A 20574-nucleotide genomic window follows, 5' to 3' on the forward strand; every position below is an offset into this window, starting at 1 on the left:
ACCGCCACGCGACCAATCACAAGCCGCGACGTCATTCTCAGGTCCTAAATTTCTAGAATGAGGAGTTTAGGGCCTAAGAATGAAGTCACGGCTTGTGATTGGTCGCGTGGCGGTCACATGAGCAGCACGCGACCAATCAGAAGCCGTGACGTCATGGAAGGCCCTAAACGCGCTCATTTTAAGCAAAGAAGGCTGCCGGTTACCAGTGGTGATGTCCAGGGGCCTCCGGAGAGGTAAGTATATCAATATTTTTTATTTTAATTCTTTATTTTACACAGTAATATGGATCCGATACCGATTCCCGATACCACAAAAGTATCGGATCTCGGTATCGGAATTCCGATACCGCAAGTATCGGCCGATACCCGATACTTGCGGTATCGGAATGCTCAACACTAGTCACCGGTAAATATAATTTTAACATTTTACTAGATTATTTCATGTATTTCATTCCCCGCACATCTATTGGCTTACAGGTGCAAAATATGCTTGGAGGGGACTTGAGCATGGCCCTTGAGCACCCGCGATACTCGATTGAGTAGCGAGCATAGCCGAGCACGCGGATGCTCTATTGAGTATCCAGCAATGCCGAGTGCGCTAGCTCACTCATTCAATAATGATTTGTCCTTCAATTACTGGCTTACTTCTTCTATTTGCAGATTGAGACACCTAGCACACTAGCACAATCCCTTATCAAATATAATACTTTTTCCCTCTTCACCTTATTTGAGCATCTATGCAAACAAATCCCTCAACAAAAGAACTTATCATTTACATTTATATTATTCTTTCAACTTCCCCCAACACACAAACAGATGAGACACGTCTATATGAATAGATGGGAATCCTATTTAGGAATGGATCTCACTTTGTTACTTTGGCTAATTATCTGGTTTAAAGCAGCAAAATCTTCATTTTGCACACCTTATAAAATTAATCAGAACAAAATACTCATGTCCTTAAACTAGTGTTGAGCGATACCTTCCGATATTGGGAAATATCGGATCGGATTGGATCGGACCGATACCCAAAAAATATCGGATATCGCCGATTCTGATACCGGAAACCAATGCATGTCAATGGGACACAAATATCGGAATGAAAATAAACCCGTTCTTTCCTTGTAGGTTAATTCTACATGAAGGAAAACAACTAAGAATAATGTGGAATGTATTGGAGGAGGTGGAGGAGGCATTAAAGTCATAGAGGTTTAGTCCAATCAAATGGAAGAGCAGGAATTAATTTTTTTTAAGATGTTCGGAGGGTTTTACTTCTCCCACACTTTCTCCTTCATTATCCTCAACAGCAGCATCTTTTTCATCAGCTTCTTCTTCACCTTATTCATCTTCTTCACCTTCTTCCTATTATTCTTTTTTTTACATTCTTCATATTCTTATTATTCAACTATTATTCTTCTTCATATTCTACTTCTTCATCTTCTTCATATTCTTCTTCTTCATCATATTCTTATTTGTGACAGGCATTCCTGTAGTTGTTATCTATAAAAGTTTGAAGATTACACCATCCGTTCTGCCTGTCACAAAAGATTTACAACAGAATTTGTCCGCGTTCAGTTTGGCCTGCAGCAGCAGGTATTTTCCGGGGCACCACGAGAAGGAACGGACTCACCCCCATACACTGCTTAGTCTTCTTCTGCTTATAATTTAGATAATATCTTTTGCTATGATTTTTACTCTTATGCTTAATGTTCTTCTGCTTTTTGTTCTGCAGCTTCTTGTTCTTCTGCTTCTTGGTCTTCTGTCTCTTGTTCTTCTGTATCTTGGTGGTTGTCTTCTTGTTCTTTGTCCTCTTTGTCATCTTCTCCAGGGTCATCTTCTTGGTCTTCTTCGGGGTGGTCTTCAGGGTCATCGTCTTCAGGGTTGTTGTCTTCTTCAGGGTGGTCTTCAGGGTCATCGTATTCGGGGTCATCATCTTCTTCGGGGTGGTCTTCAGGGTCATCTACAGGGTCGTCTTCGGGGTCATCGTCTTCTTCGGGGTGGTCTTCAGGGTCGTTGTCTTCAGGGTCGTCATCAGGGAGATCCAGAGTGATTACCAAAAACCATTTCAAAAAGCTTGAACTTGGAAATGTAGCAGAAGGTACAAGAAGGCTGAGGAACTGCCGAGAACCAGCTGAAGGCACTGGAACCCGGATGGGTAGAAGAAGGTACAAGAGCCAATGGAACTACCGAGGATGAGCTGATGGTACTGGAACCCAGTTACTAAGCAGGAGGTACCTGTGCTAGAAAGCACTACCAAGGACCAGCAGACATTGGTGGAACTATGATACCGATAAGGAGGCACCTAAGCCAAAGGCTCAGCCTGGAACTAGCTGACGTTACTGGAACCCAGGGGGGCCTATTCAAGATTGACTTCCAAAGAACCAGCTAATGGTACTGGAACTCAGATAGGCAGCAGAAGGTCCACATGAAAAAAAAGTTGCAAAGCCACGAGCCGGCCGCAGTTACCGAAACCCACAGTCCTACAGGAGGTTGCTTGTCCTATTGGCACTATGGAACCAGCCTTCATTGCCAGATCCCACAGCCCACATAGAAAGCACCTAAACTGCAGGCACCATAGAGTCGGCTAACCTGATCACAACCCGACAGGACAACGTATTGGAGGCAAAGTGACGTTGACACTACCCGGAAACAGCTGGCGTGCTGGAACCAGGCTGGACAGGAGGGAGTACTCATGCCAAAGACACTGCCGAAAATCAGCTGACAGTACTGGAACCTGGATGGGTTGCAGAAGGTACAAGAGCCAATGGAACTACCGAGGACCAGCTGATGGTACTGGAACCCGGTTACTAAGCAGGAGGTACCTGTGCCAGAAAGCACTACCAAGGACCAGAAGACATTGGTGGAACTCGAATACCGATAAGGTGGCACCTAAGCCAAAGGCTCTGCCTGGAACTAGCTGACGTTACCACATAGGAAGCACCTAAACTGCAGGCACCATAGGGTCAATGCTAGAAACAGAGTGTAGCCAGAGGCCTAATTGGAGCAAGTTTAATATCTGTAGTAGTGTGAGTGTGGACGGAGCAGGAGAAATTGCCGGATACACTGTTAGGAGTCGAGTTCCCACTGCTGCACAGGGGGAATCTCGAGCCATATCTGCTGCGGTCTCCCATTCTGCATAGGCCGCAGTGGAGCCTGCTCAGCGGAGACGTCGGTCCCAGTGTCTCACTAAGTCTGATATTGTGCAAAGGGTTACTGCTGCCTCTCCAGGCTCTGCTATTGTACCCTGCACTGATCTGCGGTGAGCAGGCTTTTCTGGGACTAAGTCCTGCTTTGTACACACTGAGCATGCCCAGGGTAAGATCTCTCAGTGGAGATCAAGGGTCACATGCTCAGGTGCTGCAGCAACTTCCATTGGTCATCCAGGAAGGTCCTGTACCTGATCTAGTTCTGTGGCAGCCTTCCATTGGTCCTTCTTGGAAGGTCCTGTAGGTGCTGCAGCTATATAAGGTTCTCATGACCGCACGGTCATGTGCTAGTGTCAAATATGTACGAGCTCAGCGCCAGTGTGGTCGTGTGTGTGGTCAGGGACCCGGCTGAAATAAGCCCCTAGAATGCTGGCACCTCCGGCGAGGAGTTTATGTGTGAATTCAGGGCTGGCTAATAGCTGATAGAATTCCGGCTCCACCAGAGAGGAGCTGCGTGTTGGTTTGACTGCATGACCACTGTCGGCTCTACACGGTAGCTGTGTCCCCTGTGAGCTAAACAGGGCACAGCGTTCTCTTTACTATGGGCTCTGTGAAGTAACAGAGTTTGTTTATTCTATATTGCTTCGCCGCCTTACTTAGCAGCAGGTTCTTTCCTGCATGGTGGATCCCGGGTTGCGAACGCACCTATCCCATCTAATAAATATATTTGGTGCGTTCTGCCAACCCTAACATACACAGTAGGGGATCAGCTGATATTAATGAACCCCAATAACACAGGAGCAAGTGTTGACTGTGCAGATGGCACTTCTGAGCAGCAACTGGCAGTGTTGGAGCCCAGGGTCAATGCTAGAAACAGAGTGTAGCCAGAGGCCTAATTGGAGCAAGTTTAATATCTGTAGTAGTGTGTAATGATTATAAGGGATAACTCAGGAGACTCTTTGCATGGAACAAGACAACTAAAGGACACAGTTTTATAAGTGGTAAAGTCTATATTATCACACGGTGATTCAAACAGGTGCAGAGAGAAACTCAAGTCCACAACACTTGGTGTAAATATTAAACGCAGCTTAGCAGTCTATAGGAAACTTCAGAGGAAAATGCAATCAAGCAGAAAGTCTATGAAGCACAGTTATTCTTGAGGATACTTGACACGAATAAGTCCTTGGTAGTCCAAACACAGATAGATATGCTTATAAGGCAGTTCAAATAATATCTTAGCACAACCAGGGAGGCCTGGGTAAAAGTCTCAGGTTTAAGCAGAGCAGCAACAGCTTACATGTCCAGCAAATGCAGATGGAAACAAACACAAGTAGCCAGATGGAGGATTACTGGAAACCGATGTATGCAGCAGAAACTCAGAGCTGAGTAGAAGGATCTCCACACAGGTTCACAGGAGCAGGTGCAGGTGCAGGTGCAAAGCCAGGGAGTCATCAGGAGCTGGATGCAAGGCAGAATACTCTAGCACAGACTAAAGGCTGGGGTGGAGTTATATAGCAGGAAGACACAGTGCACATGAGAACAAAGACACCATCTTGGAAAAGGGCAGTAATGCACAAAAGGTAATCAAAATGTTCAGAGTCCTGACATAGTGTGAGTGTGGTCAGAGCAGGAGAAATTTCCGGACACACAGCAGGGGATCAGCTGACATTACTGAACCCCAATAACACTGGAGCATGTGTTGACTGTGCAGACGGCACTTCTGAGCAGAAACTGGCGGTGCTGAAGCCCAGGGATTACAGGAGAAACAGAGTGTAGCCAGAGGCCTAATTGGAGCAAGTTTAAAATCTGTAGTAGAGTAAATATGGACAGAGAAGGAGAAATTGCCAGACACACAGCTGGGGATCAGCTGACATTACTGAACCCCAATAACACAGGAGCAAATGTTGACTGTGCAGATGGCACTTCTGAGCAGCAACTGGCAGTGTTGGAACCCAGGGTCAATGCTAGAAACAGAGTGTAGCCAGAGGCCTAATTGGAGCAAGTTTAATATCTGTAGTAGTGTGAATGTGGACAGAGCAGGAGAAATTGGCGGACACACAGCAGGGGATCAGCTGACGTTACTGAACCCCAATAACACTGGAGCATGTGTTGACAGTGCAGACGGCACTTCTGAGTAGCAACTGGCGGTGTTGGAGCCCAGGCATTACAGTAGAAACAGAGTGTAGCGAGAGGCCTAACTGGAGCAAGTTTTAAATCTGTAGTAGTGTGATTATGGACAGAGCAGGCAAAATTGCTGGACACACAGCAGGGGATCAGCTGACGTTACTGAACCCCAATAACCCTGGAGCATATGTTGACTGTGCAAATGACAATTCTGAGCAGCAACTGGCAGTGTTGGAGCCCAGGGATTACAATTCAGGTGGTAGAAACATGAACACAACAGGAGACCTGGATACTGTTGCCAACCAATGATTTAATCTAGAAGAGGACTGGCAAATTCCTGCGAGATCCAGGCCTTGTTCATTTTCAGAAAAGTAAGCTGGTCAATGTTATCAGAGGATAGTTGCATGCAATGGTCTGTTAGTACACCACCTGCGGCACTAAAGACGCGTTCCGATAATACGCTAGCAGCAGGGCAAGCCAGCCCTCCAATGCATACTGGCTAAGCTCTGGCCATGTATCCAGCTTAGAGACCCAAAACTTGAAGGGGGAAGAGCTGTGTGGGAGTACACTGAGAGGGCAAGACATGTAGTCTGTTACCATCTGACGGAAACGTTGACTCCTGCTGACTGGAGCCATCTGTGATGGTGTAGACATTTGTGGCGGGCACACAAAACTTTGCCACATTTGGGCCATACTGGTCTTGCCTTGTGCTGAGGCGCTGCTTTTGCTCCCTCTTTGTGCAGAGCTTCCTCCACTGCCTCGACACACTGAGCTGCTTTGTAAAACACTAGCAGCACTGCTCTCGGGTGGAATGGAGAACATGATGGAATGCACCAGTGTGTCTTGGTACCAGGGCCGGCCCAAACGTATAGGCGAACTAGGCGGCCGCCTAGGGTGCCGATCCTAAGGGGGCGCCAGAGAAAAAATAGAAAAAATTATAAAAAATCTTTTCAAAAGGTGTATGGAGCGGAGCTGAATGTGTATGAGGTGTATGGAGCGGAGCCATGTGTGTATGAGGTGTACGGAGCAGAGCCGTGTGTATGAGGTGTACGGAGCGGAGTCGTGTGTGTATGAGGTGTATGGAGTGGAGCTACATATGTACGAGGTGTACGGAGCGGAGCCACATGAGTACGAGGTGTATGGAGCGGAGCGCGTGTGTACGGAGTGCAGCCGCATGTGTAAGAGTAGCTATGTGTGGCCATTATCCAGTACGAAGTATCATGTGCGGCCAATATACAGTATGGAGCATCATGTGTGGTCATTATACAGTATGGAGCATCATGTGTGGCCATTATACAGTATGGAGCATCATGTGTGGCCATTATACAGTATGGAGCATCATGTGTGGCCATTATACAGTATGGAGCATCATGTGTGGCCATTATACAGTATGGAGCACTGTGTGGCCATATTTTTTTGTTTATAATTATTCTTTATGAAACAGTGTGATCAGCAGTGCTAAATGGGTGTGGTTGGGACGTGGATATGGGTGTGTCTAGTTATGAATGGGTGTGGTCAAAGGAGTGGCCTAAAATTTGCCGCGACGCGCTTTCCCATCTTCAAAAGTTGGGAGGTTTGTTAAAAGTAGTAGGGGCACAACAAAATAGTTTCGCCTAGGGTGCCGTAATTTCTCGGGCCGGCCCTGCTTGGTACTCCCGCATTTTACACTCCCGGTTCAACGGTGTTATGAAGCTTTGTAAGTTATCCCGGTAGCAAGGAACTAGGAGGGTGTACACCCAATAATCAGCCGTGTTGAGAATGTGGGCGATGCGGCGGTCGTTTCTCAGGCACTGCAGCATGAAATCAACCATGTGCTGCAGACTGCCAACTGGCAAAGAAACGCTGTCCCCTGCTTGAGGCGTCAGCTCTGCCTGCTCTACATCACCCCACTCTGGCTCTACATACTGACTACTAGAGCATTGTGTACCTACCTCCTCCGGACAGATGTTTTCCTCCTCCATTGACTCCTCCTCATCCTCCTCACAAAGTGTCCCCTGCCTAGGCCTTTGTGAGGAACCACGTTGCGCAGACCGTCCAGAAGCAGATGGCATTTGTGACTCCTCATCCTCCACCTCTTCCAAAACCTCCTCCCTAAGTGCTTGCAGTGTTTTTTCAAGCAGGCAGATAAGGGGGATAGTCATGCTGACTAGTGCATCATCTGCACTCTCCATCCGCGTGGAATCATCGAAGGCATGCAAAACGTGGCAGATGTCCTTCATAGAGGCCCACTCAGTGGTGGTAAAGTGTGAGCGGCGCGCAGTGTGACTTGTTTGTGCCTGATGCAGCTGGTACACCATTACAGCTGCCTGCTGCTCACACAACCTCTCCAACATATGTAACGTTGAATTCCACCTGGTGGGTAGGTCACATATGATGCGATGTTCCGGAAAGCAGAATCGGTGCTGCAGAGCTGCAATGCGCGATCTTGCCATGCTGGACCACCGCAAGTGAGCGCACTCTAGGTGGACCTTGTGCAGCAGTGCATCAAGATCCGAATAGTCCCTCAAAAAACTCTGCACGACCAAGTTGAGCACATGTTCCAGACATGGGATGTGACTGAGGTTGCCTAGGCCCTGAGCTGCCACGAAATTTCGGCCATTGTCACACACTACCATGCCTGGCTGGAGATTCGCTGGCACAAACCACACATCGCTCTGCTGCTTGATGGCATTCCAGAGCTCCTGCACTGTGTGGCTTCGATTCCCCAAAGAAATTAATTTCAAGACGGCCTGTTGATGTTTGGCCATGGCTGTGCTCATATCGGTCGTAACAGGTAAGCATTCACGGGTCCATGTGGAGGAAGACTGTGACGGCTCCTGCAGTGCTGATTCAAAGGAACTGGAGTATGAGGAGGAGTCAATGTGTACAGACTGAATTCCTGCAATCCTTGGAGTAGGCAGAACACGTACAGCACCACTCTCAAGATCTGTACCCGGCTCCACAACATTTACCCAATGGACAGTGAGGGAAAGGTATCGTCCCTATCCATGGTTACTGGTCCACGCATCGGTGGTCAGGTGGACCTTGCTACTGATGGCATTTAGTAACGCATGTTTAATTTTTCCCTCCACATGCTTTTGCAGGGCAGGGACGGCTTGCCTGCTGAAATAAAAGCAGCTGGGCACATTGTATTGTGGGACTGCCAATGCCATGAAGTTACGGAAGGTGTCAGTCTCCACCAGCCTGAATGAGAGCATTTAAAGGGACAGTAGTTTTGCAATGCCAGCATTCAGAGCCTGTGCTCGGGGGTGGTTTGCTGAGTATGGGCGCCTTTTCTCTCATGCCTGTGCTACCGATGACTGTAGACTGGCCTGGGAGTGTGAGGATGACAGGGAATGTGGTGCTGTGGTTGGAATTACACTGTATCTCTGTACAACAATGCCAGAGGTTCTTCCATGGCGAGCCTGTGAGGAAGCCGTACCAGCTGTATGTGAGCTGGAGGAAGAGGCTACAACACGAGCTGAAGAGGTGGTAGGTGGCGCTGTAGGTTGGCCTAGGTCTTCAGTGTGTCTTTGTAACTCCACAACGTGCTTGGTCCGCTCATGTTTCCACATATTTGTGGTATTGAGGTTGCTGACACTTTTCCCTCTTTTCACTTTCTGATTACACAGCTTGCATTTGATAAAGCAAATGTCATCTACAACTGTGTCAAAAAAGGACCAGGCACTGCAAGTCTTGGAAGTGCCCGTTTTGGCTTTTGGAAGAGGCATGCTCCTAATGGGTATCGAAGTGGAGGCTACAGGCAATGAAGTCTGCCTCCTCCCTCTTCCTCCTTTTTGGGCCATTCAGGGAATCTCTTCCTCAGAGCTGCTCCCCCCACCTTCCTGTACCTCAAGCCACGATGGGTCAAGGACCTCATCATCTACACTACCCTCTTCAAACAACTGCTTCTCCTGGTAGTTTCGACAGCACAGTATGCACCAGAAAGTTGCACCTGAGTCTCATCATCAGATGCGTACTGAGGTGTGCTGACCATAGGCACTGGCCCACCCGGCTTTTCAGATTCAGAGAGACAAAGCTGTTGCGCATCACTGCTTACTACCTCTTCTTCAAATTCTCCAATGCTGCTTGGCTGGCCCCCTCTTTCCAAGCCAAGAGATTCAGAGAACAGAAGTAGAGATGGCTCCTGTCCAGGGCTCTCTGGTCTGCCTGTGCAATTTGGCTGGTGGTGAAGAGACAGATGGGTGCTCTTCAGTGCTCTGGACCTGAGAGGATCTGGAACTAATTGAAGTCGATGCATTAGCTGCCATCTATGCGACAACGGCTTCAATTTGTTCCTCCCGCAGCAGTGGTATACGGCGAGCTCCTACAAAGCTGCACATAAAGGACTGTTCCCTGGTAAAACTGGGGGATGCTGAGTCACTGGTGCCCGCTGCAGACACAGAATCCCCACGTCCTCTCCCTGCAGAAACTCCATGCCCACATGCCTTACTCCCTGCCTTCTTCATCTTGGTAGACTGATAAAGATAGGCAGAAAAGTACTAAGGGCTTAGTGTGCTTATTCCTGAACAGCTGCTAACAGGTATAAGAAACACTAATTTTATAAAGTGTGGACTAGACTTTAATATGAGCTAATGTTGCCTACACAACTGTAAAGTGGAGTGTTTGGTGAACTTTATTAACTTTTGTTTTTTCTCAAAAAGACACTGGATGTGCCCAAAGATGTAAAACCGATAGTATCACAAACTTTTTGTAGCTATTACAATGCAGGAAGGTAGCCTACAATGCAATAGATGAGGCTCCAAAAAATAGGCTAATACTAATCTGGCTGGGGCTGCAGGGCACAAGGCTGCAGAATGGCTCCTCTATTTATTCTTATATAGTGTTTGCAAGCAATCTAGCTGGATACAGATGGAACCACACTAATAGGAGAAATCAGGAAAAATGACCAGCACTAATGCAAAAAAGGACAATGAATGAAGCAGTGACGCACGCTGAGCGGACTACAACCGGAGGTGGCTGCAGAACACACTACAGCGTGAGCTGCACTCACACACAGAGACCTCGCAGACAGCCGTGAACAGCACTGCAAGGCAAAAGAAAGCTACAGTGGTTGATAAAGTAGCCTGGGTAAAGCACAATCAAGCAAATCAGTAGCTAAAACTGTCCCTCAGAACAGCAGCATCCTGTCCCTAACTGAATTCACAGCAGAGTGAACCCAAAATGGTGGCGGCTTTCATAGTGCATCATGACATCATTTCAGCAGCTAATCACAGCCATGCCATTAGTTAACATGCCTAACATGCATATCAGGATGTGCCCACACTTATTCGGATCCTCATTGGCTGAATAAAATCAAACTGGCTCATTGCATTATGGGAACTTACAATTCCGGTATTCGATATACTAAAAGTATCGGAACTCAGTATCGGAACTCCGATACTGCGAATATCGGTCGATACCCGATATTGCAGTATCGGAATGCTCAACACTACCTGTAACATACACCAGACCTCCTACACAAATTATTTCCTTACACTTCAGACTAATGATTAGAAGAAGGGAGGCAAACACAAGACATACATTCCTGGTGTACCCGTATTCAAGTTAAACACCAATATCCACAAATAATGCTAATGGCACTTCTTTTAACCCTTTCACGACATGCGCCCTACATGTACTGCGCATGCCGTGAATCCCCCTTTGATGTGGGCTCCGGCGCTGAGCCCACATCAAAGTCGCGACATGTCAGCTGTTTTGTACAGCTGACATGTGCGCGCAATAGTGGCGGGTGAAATCGCTATTCACCCGCCGCTATTAACCTGTTAAATGCCGCTGTAAAACGCAGACAGCGGCATTTAACTAAAGCTTCCGGCCGGGCGGCCGGAAATGACGTCATCGCCGACCCCTGTCACATGATCGGGGGTCGGCGATGTGTCAGGACAGTAACCATAGAGGTCCTTGAGACCTCTATGGTTACTGATGCCGGCCTGCTGTGAGCGCCCCCCTGTGGCTATTGAAACATGGCACAAGTAAAAAAAAAATGTTTTTAAAAATATGAAAAAATGTAAAAAACATAAAAGTTTAAATCACCCCCCTTTCGCCCCATCCTAAATAAAACAATAAAAAAAAAATCAAACCTACACGTATTTGGTATTGCCGCGTTCAGAATCACCCGATCTATCAATAAAAACAAAGGATTAACCTGATCGCTAAACAGCGTAGCGAGAAAAAAATTAAAAACGCCAGAATTACGTTTTTTTGGTCGCCGCAACATTGCATTAAAATGCAATAACGGGCGATCAAAAGAACGTATCTGCACAAATGTGATATTATTAAAAACGTCAGCTCGGCATGCAAAAAATAAGCCCTCACCCGACCCCAGATCACGAAAAATGGAGACGCTTCGGGTATCGGAAAATGGCACTTTTTGTTTTTTTTAAAGCAAAGTTTTGAATTTTTTTTCACCACTTGGATAAAAAATAACCTAGACGTATTAGGTGTCTATGAACTCATAATGACCTAGAGAATCACAATGGCTGGTCAGTTTTAGCATTTAGTGAACCTAGCAAAAAAGCCAAACATAAAACAAGTGTGGGATTGCACTTTTTTTGCAATTTCACCGCACTTGGAATTTTTTTCCCGTTTTCTAGTAAAAAACATGGTAAACCAATGGTGTCGTTCAAAAGTACAACTCGTCCCGCAAAAAATAAGCCCTCACATGGCCATATTGACAGAAAAATAAAAAAGTTATGGCTCTGGGAAGGAGGGGAGTGAAAAACGAAAACGCAAAAACGAAAAAGGGCCACGACTTGAAGGGTTTACTGAAATGACACCATAAACTCAGTCTAAGTGTACAAGATACCAAATATAGAAGAGAGCTATAGTTAAGAAATTATATTTATTGAAACAAGATGATGACCAAAAATAGTAAAACAGCAGAATGTCATACAGGGGATGCTGATTGGCAAACACTATCAGAAAATGAAGGATATTACAATATAAATTTGATATTTAGGATAGAATAGGTGTAAGCAGGTTGCAGAATGCAGTAACAGACAGAAGGCAGAGCAAGGGTTAACAAATTAAACAGTTTAATTTAGCAAGGGATTAACTCCTGGCAGGGAGACAATTGATTAAGGGAACAAATATGCAGAACAATAAGTGCAGAATGGGAACAGTCATTTTAGAGATAACTTTTTATTGTGTACTTGGTATCCCTCCATGGCAGGTGATCCCGCAGGGGATTGCAACTTCAGCCACAGCAGAAAAGATGTCCAGAGGTGAATCCTTCACATGATGGTCCTTTTTCTGGGAGCAGCGCTTGGTGTCCAGTATCTTCTACTGAGCCCCTAGTCGTTGAATTGCTGTGGCCGAAATAGAAAGGGCCACAGCGTCTCTCAGGCCCTGGGTGCACTTGCCGAGGTTCACTGACAAGGAGGGCCACAGATATTTATCCGGTATCCGGCCTCCTCTACTCTGTACCCCCGCTGTGCTCACAGTGCTGGAGTGAACAGCACCCTTCTTCTCAATGATCTCGCAAGAGCAGCAGGAGCTGGCACACAAAGCCCTACGCAACACCAGTGCTCAGAAGACAGAGCACTCTCCTTCCCCTGCTGCTTGCTGCCTGTTCACACCAAGACTGACTGCTTCCGCACCCCTGCTTCTGAATTAAGGGATGTGTCTGGTTTTATTCTTTCCCCCGGATAACAGAGGAGACAGCTCCGACAGTTCCAGACCCGGCACAGGAAAGGTATCCGCAGCCTGATCCTCCTCCTTACATAGGTATAGGAACACCAGATTAGTAATTGTGTATCAGTATAAGGGCAAATAAGTGCAAAACAAGTAGTATAAGGAACAATATTGTACTCCAGTAGAATCCTAAGTTGGTGGTCAAAGTGGGAAGCTCACTAAGTAACAAGAATACATTGGTAATGTAGGTGATGACAGATACCCAGGGATGAGATGCTCAGCTCAGCACCCCACACCCCGATTCACATTTTGCCTCCAGCATCTTCCAGGGGCATTTTAGAAGCTGGTGGAAAAATGCGCGTCATGGTGAGGGGACTCTATTAAATCCAATTTTCTTGCCACAATCATTATATTTATGCATATACACTTTTTAATATTCACTTCACTTCAGCATTGAAACATGGTAACCCAGCATTCATTGAGTTATCATTGTGATTTGCTATATATCCTTTTGGAATACTATGCAATATGATACCGGTATTCAGTCATATTTGCTTACTGTAGAGCTTCACTGCAACTAAGGCTTCTTTCACACTGGCGTCGGGCTCGGCCCGTCGCTGTGCGTCGGGCCGAGGTCCCCGACACTAGCGTTGTCTCCGCCGCTGTTGTGAATTAGACTTTTTGGCTCCCTCTTGTGGTTACTAGTGATATGACTCTGGGATTGTCTTTCCTCAGTTTGGCACCCACCTGGGTCGTTAGCCCAGGGGTGTTGCTATATAAACTTCCTGGATCCTTAGTCAAGTGCCTGGCATCGTTGTAATCAGATCGTTTCTGTTTGCTCCTGTCTGCTGGTCCTTGTTCGTGCAAAATTAAGCTAAGTCTTGCTTCTTGGTTTTTTGGTTATTTGCTTTGCTCCTATTTTTGTCCAGCTTGTACTAAATGTGATTCCTGACTTTGCTGGAAGCTCTAGGGGGCTGGTGTTCTCTGTTGTGGATTCTGTTTGTGGGCTCCCTCTGGTGGTTACTGCTGGTACTGGGTGACTTTGGTGGGTTGCGGCCTTTGGTTTCCACCTGTCCATCAGAGGCTGGGTGTTTCCTATTTTACCTGGCCTTTCTGTCATTCCCTTGCCGGCTATCAATGTATTCAGATGTGCTCTGTTTGGTTCCTGCCTACCTGCTCCCAGATCTTTCAGGATAAGCTAAGTGCTGATTTTCAGTTGTTTGGTTTTTTGTCCAGCTTGCTTATTATGTCTCTATGCTAGCTGGTAGCTCTAGTGGACTGAGGTTCTCCCCATGTGCCATGAGTTGGCACATGGGTTCTTGTAATCTCAGGATGGTTTTTTGATTAGGGTTTTTTGCTGACCGCTCAGTCCCCTTTTGTATCGTTCTGCTTTCTAGTTTACAGCGGGCCTCAATTTGCTAAATCTATATATATCATCTCTATGTGTGTGCCTTCCTCTCATTTCACCGTCAATACATGTGAGGGGGCAACTATATCTTTTGGGGTTCATTCCTCTGGAGGCAAGTGAGGTCTTTATTTTCTCTGCAGTACTAGTTAGCTCTTAGGCTGGTGCGTGGCGTCTAGAACCAACGTAGGCACGCTCCCTGGCTATCTCTAGTTGCGTTTGTCAGGCGTAGGGCAGCGGTCAGCCCAGGTTCCATCACCCTAGAGCTCGTCCGTTATTTATTTGTACTTTGCTTGTCCTGTGCTATCCCTAGCCATTGGGGATTCATGACAGTATAGCCGGCCCACAAAGTGTTAATTGTTTGGGCTGAAGCAGGAGAAAAAGAAGTGTTTAAGGGAAATTTTTTATTTTTTTTTTCCTTCAGAGTTTTGCTGCCTAGCCCTTAATTGCTGTCTAGCTGCTTCTTACCTCCTCTTAACCCTTGAATGGCTCTGATCTTAGCTGTTTAACATGGATGTCCAGAGTTTGGCTTCCAGCCTGAGTAATCTCGCGGCAAAAGTTCCAAACATACAGGATTTTGTTGTTCACACTCCCATGTCTGAACCTAGAATTCCTATTCCAGAGTTCTTTTCTGGAGATAGATCTACCTTCCTGAATTTCAGGAACAATTGTAAATTGTTTCTTTCTTTAAAATCTCGCTCCTCTGGAGACCCTGCTCAACAGGTCAAGATTGTAATATCTTTCCTGCGGGGCGACCCTCAGAATTGGGAATTTGCATTGGCACCAGGGGATCCTGCATTGCTCAGTGTGGATGCGTTTTTTCTGGCATTGGGATTGCTCTATGAGGAACCTAACCTGGAGATTAAGGCTGAAAAGGCTTTATTAGCCCTCTCTCAGGGGCATGATGAAGCGGAAATATATTGTCAAAAATTTCGGAAATGGTCGGTGCTTACTCAGTGGAATGAGTGCGCCCTGGCTGCAAACTTCAGAAATGGTCTTTCTGAGGCCATTAAGGATATTATGGTGGGGTTCCCTACGCCTACAGGTCTGAATGAGTCTATGGCTATGGCCATTCAGATTGATCGGCGTTTACGGGAGCGCAAACCCGTGCACCAGTTGGCGGTGTCTTCTGAACAGGCACCTGAGACTATGCAATGTGATAGAATTCAGTCCAGAAGTGAATGGCAAAATTATAGGCGGAAAAATGGATTGTGTTTTTATTGTGGTGATTCAGCTCATGTTATATCAGCATGCTCTAAACGCACAAAAAGGGTTGATAAATCTTTTGCCATTGGTACTCTGCAGCCTAAGTTCATTTTGTCTGTGACTCTGATTTTTTCACTGTCTTCCATTTCCGTCGATGCCTATGTGGATTCGGGCGCTGCCCTGAGTCTTATGGATTGGTCATTTGCTAAACGCTGCGGTTTTAGTCTGGAGCCTCTGGAAGTTCCTATTCCTCTGAAGGGAATTGACTCTACACCATTGGCTATGAATAAACCGCAGTACTGGACACAAGTGACCATGCGCATGACTCCCGTTCATCAGGAGGTGATTCGCTTCCTTGTACTGTATAATTTACATGATGTACTAGTGCTTGGTCTGCCATGGTTACAAACTCATAATCCTGTCCTGGACTGGAAAACAATGTCTGTGTTAAGCTGGGGATGTCAGGGGGTTCATGGTGATGCACCTCCGATTTCAATCGCTTCATCTACTCCTTCTGAGATCCCTGCATTTTTGTCTGACTATAGGGATGTTTTTGAGGAGCCTAAGCTCAATTCGCTCCCTCCTCATAGAGAGTGTGACTGTGCTATAGAATTAATTCCTGGCAGTAAGTTCCCTAAGGGTCGTTTATTTAATCTGTCACTACCAGAGCATACTGCTATGCGGAATTATATTAAGGAGTCCTTGGAAAAGGGACATATTCGTCCATCTTCGTCCCCTCTGGGAGCAGGTTTTTTTTTCGTGGCAAAAAAAGATGGTTCCCTGAGGTCTTGTATAGATTATCGCCTTCTAAATAAGATTACAGTCAAATATCAGTATCCATTGCCATTATTAACTGACTTGTTTGCTCGCATTAAGGGGGCTAGGTGGTTCACTAAGATAGATCTTCGCGGTGCGTATAATCTGGTGCGGATAAAACAAGGTGATGAGTGGAAAACCGCATTTCATACGCCTGAGGGCCATTTTGAGTATTTGGTAATGCCTTTTGGACTCTCCAATGCTCCGTCAGTCTTTCAGTCCTTTATGCACAATATTTTCCGTGAATATCTGGATAAGTTTATGATTGTGTATTTGGATGATATTTTGGTGTTTTCTGATGACTGGGAGTCTCATGTTCTACAGGTCAGGAAGGTGTTTCAGGTTCTGCGGGCCAATTCTCTGTTTGTGAAGGGCTCAAAGTGTCTCTTCGGAGTCCAGAAGATTTCTTTTTTGGGGTACATTTTTTCTCCTTCTACTATTGAGATGGATCCCGTTAAGGTTCAGGCAATTTGTGACTGGACACAACCTACATCTGTTAAGAGCCTACAGAAGTTCTTGGGGTTTGCTAATTTTTATCGTCGGTTCATTGTAAATTTTTCCAGTGTTGTTAAACCTTTGACTGATTTGACTAAAAAGGGTGCTGATGTTGCTAATTGGTCTCCTGCGGCTGTGGGGGCCTTTCAGGAACTTAAGCGCCGGTATTCTTCTGCTCCTGTGTTGTGTCAACCAGATGTTTCACTTCCTTTTCAGGTTGAGGTTGATGCTTCCGAGATTGGAGCGGGGGCGGTTTTGTCACAGAGAAGTTCTGATGGCTCGGTGATGAAGCCATGTGCATTCTTCTCTAGAAAATTCTCGCCCGCCGAGCACAATTATGATGTGGGTAATCGGGAGCTTTTGGCCATGAAGTGGGCATTTGAGGAGTGGCGTCATTGGCTTGAGGGTGCTAAACATCGTGTGGTGGTCTTGACTGATCACAAGAATCTTATTTACCTTGAGTCTGCCAGGCGTTTGAATCCTAGACAGGCTCGTTGGTCGTTGTTTTTTTCTCGTTTCAATTTCGTGGTTTCATACCTGCCAGGTTCAAAGAATGTGAAGGCAGATGCTCTTTCCAGGAGTTTTGTGCCTGACTCTCCTGGAGACTCTGGGCCTACTGGTATCCTTAGGGATGGGGTAATATTGTCCGCCGTATCCCCAGACTTGCGACGTGCATTGCAGGAGTTTCAGGTGGATAAACCGGATCGTTGTCCACCAGAAAGACTGTTTGTTCCGGATGATTGGACCAGTAGAGTCATCTCCGAGGTCCATTCTTCTGTGTTGGCTGGTCATCCTGGAATATTTGGTACTAGAGACTTGGTGGCCAGGTCTTTTTGGTGGCCTTCTTTGTCTAGGGATGTGCGTACCTTTGTGCAGTCTTGTGACGTGTGTGCTCGAGCTAAGCCTTGCTGTTCTCGGGCCAGTGGGTTGTTGTTATCCTTGCCCATCCCGAAGAGGCCTTGGACGCACATTTCCATGAATTTTATTTCTGATCTCCCGGTTTCACAGAAAATGTCCGTTATCTGGGTTGTGTGTGACCGCTTTTCTAAGATGGTTCATTTGGTGCCCTTGCCTAAGTTGCCTTCCTCCTCTGAGTTGGTCCCTTTGTTTTTTCAGAACGTGGTTTGTTTGCATGGGATTCCGGAGAATATCGTTTCGGACAGGGGATCCCAGTTTGTGTCTAGATTTTGGCGGACGTTTTGTGCCAAGATGGGCATTGATTTGTCTTTCTCGTCTGCATTCCATCCTCAGACGAATGGCCAGACGGAGCGAACTAATCAGACCTTGGAAACTTATTTGAGGTGTTTTGTTTCTGCTGACCAGGATGACTGGGTTGCTTTTTTGCCACTGGCCGAATTTGCTCTTAATAATCGGGCTAGTTCTGCCACGTTGGTCTCTCCTTTTTTTTGTAATTCGGGGTTTCATCCTCGTTTTTCCTCTGGTCAGGTGGAGTCTTCGGATTGTCCTGGAGTGGACATGGTGGTGGACAGGCTACATCAGATTTGGAATCAGGTGGTGGACAATTTGAAGTTATCTCAGGAGAAGACTCAGCAGTTTGCTAATCGCCGTCGCCGCGTGGGTCCCCGACTTCTTGTTGGGGATTTGGTGTGGTTGTCTTCTCGTTTTGTCCCTATGAAGGTCTCTTCTCCTAAGTTCAAGCCTCGGTTCATCGGTCCTTATAGGATCTCGGAGATTCTTAACCCTGTATCTTTTCGTTTGGATCTCCCAGCATCGTTTGCTATTCATAATGTGTTCCATCGGTCGTTGTTGCGGAGGTATGAGGTGCCCGTTGTTCCTTCGGTTGAGCCTCCTGTTCCGGTGCTGGTGGAGGGAGAATTGGAGTATGTTGTTGAGAAGATCTTGGATTCTCGTGTTTCCAGACGCAAACTCCAGTATTTGGTTAATTGGAAGGGTTATGGTCAGGAGGATAATTCCTGGGTGGTCGCCTCCGATGTTCATGCGACTGATTTGGTCCGCGCCTTCCATAGAGCTCACCCTGATCGCCCTGGGGGTTCTCGTGAGGGTTCGGTGACCCCTCCTCAAGGGGGGGGGTACTGTTGTGGATTCTGTTTGTGGGCTCCCTCTGGTGGTTACTGCTGGTACTGGGTGACTTTGGTGGGTTGCGGCCTTTGGTTTCCACCTGTCCATCAGAGGCTGGGTGTTTCCTATTTTACCTGGCCTTTCTGTCATTCCCTTGCCGGCTATCAATGTATTCAGATGTGCTCTGTTTGGTTCCTGCCTACCTGCTCCCAGATCTTTCAGGATAAGCTAAGTGCTGATTTTCAGTTGTTTGGTTTTTTGTCCAGCTTGCTTATTATGTCTCTATGCTAGCTGGTAGCTCTAGTGGACTGAGGTTCTCCCCATGTGCCATGAGTTGGCACATGGGTTCTTGTAATCTCAGGATGGTTTTTTGATTAGGGTTTTTTGCTGACCGCTCAGTCCCCTTTTGTATCGTTCTGCTTTCTAGTTTACAGCGGGCCTCAATTTGCTAAATCTATATATATCATCTCTATGTGTGTGCCTTCCTCTCATTTCACCGTCAATACATGTGAGGGGGCAACTATATCTTTTGGGGTTCATTCCTCTGGAGGCAAGTGAGGTCTTTATTTTCTCTGCAGTACTAGTTAGCTCTTAGGCTGGTGCGTGGCGTCTAGAACCAACGTAGGCACGCTCCCTGGCTATCTCTAGTTGCGTTTGTCAGGCGTAGGGCAGCGGTCAGCCCAGGTTCCATCACCCTAGAGCTCGTCCGTTATTTATTTGTACTTTGCTTGTCCTGTGCTATCCCTAGCCATTGGGGATTCATGACAGTTCTCCCCCCGGGCCGTTAGACAGTTCGGGGGTTCTTGAATATCCAGCGTGGATATTTTGATAGGGTTTTTGCTGACCATATAAGTCATCTTACTATATTCAGCTATTAGCTAGTGGGCCTCTCTTTGCTAAATACCTAGCTCATTCTTACGTTTGTCTTTTCCTCTTACCTCACCGTTATTATTTGTTGGGGGCTTGTATCCAACTTTTGGGGTCTTTTCTCTGGAGGCAAGAAAGGTCTTTCTTTTCCCTTCTAGGGTTAGTTAGTTCTCCGGCTGGCGTGAGACGTCTAGTACCAACGTAGGCACGTTCCCCGGCTGCTGCTATTTGTGGTGCTAGGATTAGATTTATGGTCAGCTCAGTTACCACTGCCCTATGAGCTGGTTTTTTGTGTTTGCAGACTTAGTAATTATTTCTGAGACCCTCTGCCATTGGGGTCATAACAGTATGCCAGGCCAACATTGAATGTTTAATGCATTGCAGAAGTGGGATAATAAGAAAGGAAGTTCTGAGTTTTTTTTTTTTTTCTTCCTCTCTTCCTCCCCTTTACCTCTGAGTGGCTTGTGCTTGCTGCAGACATGAATGTCCAGACCTTGATTACAAGTGTGGACCGGCTTGCTGCTCGTGTGCAGGGCATACAAGATTTTGTTACCAGTAGTCCAATGTCTGAACCTAAAATACCTATTCCTGAACTGTTTTCTGGAGACCGATTTAAGTTTAGGAATTTCAGGAATAATTGTAAATTGTTTCTATCTCTGAGACCCCGTTCATCTGGAGATTCAGCTCAGCAAGTTAAAATTGTTATCTCTTTTTTACGGGGCGACCCTCAGGATTGGGCTTTCTCGCTAGCGCCAGGAGATCCGGCATTGGCAAATATTGATGCGTTTTTTCTGGCGCTCGGATTGCTTTACGAGGAACCCAATCTTGAAGTTCAGGCAGAAAA

The sequence above is a fragment of the Ranitomeya variabilis genome, chromosome 7, assembly GCF_051348905.1.
Source record: "Ranitomeya variabilis isolate aRanVar5 chromosome 7, aRanVar5.hap1, whole genome shotgun sequence".
NCBI classification, from domain to species: domain Eukaryota; kingdom Metazoa; phylum Chordata; class Amphibia; order Anura; family Dendrobatidae; genus Ranitomeya; species Ranitomeya variabilis.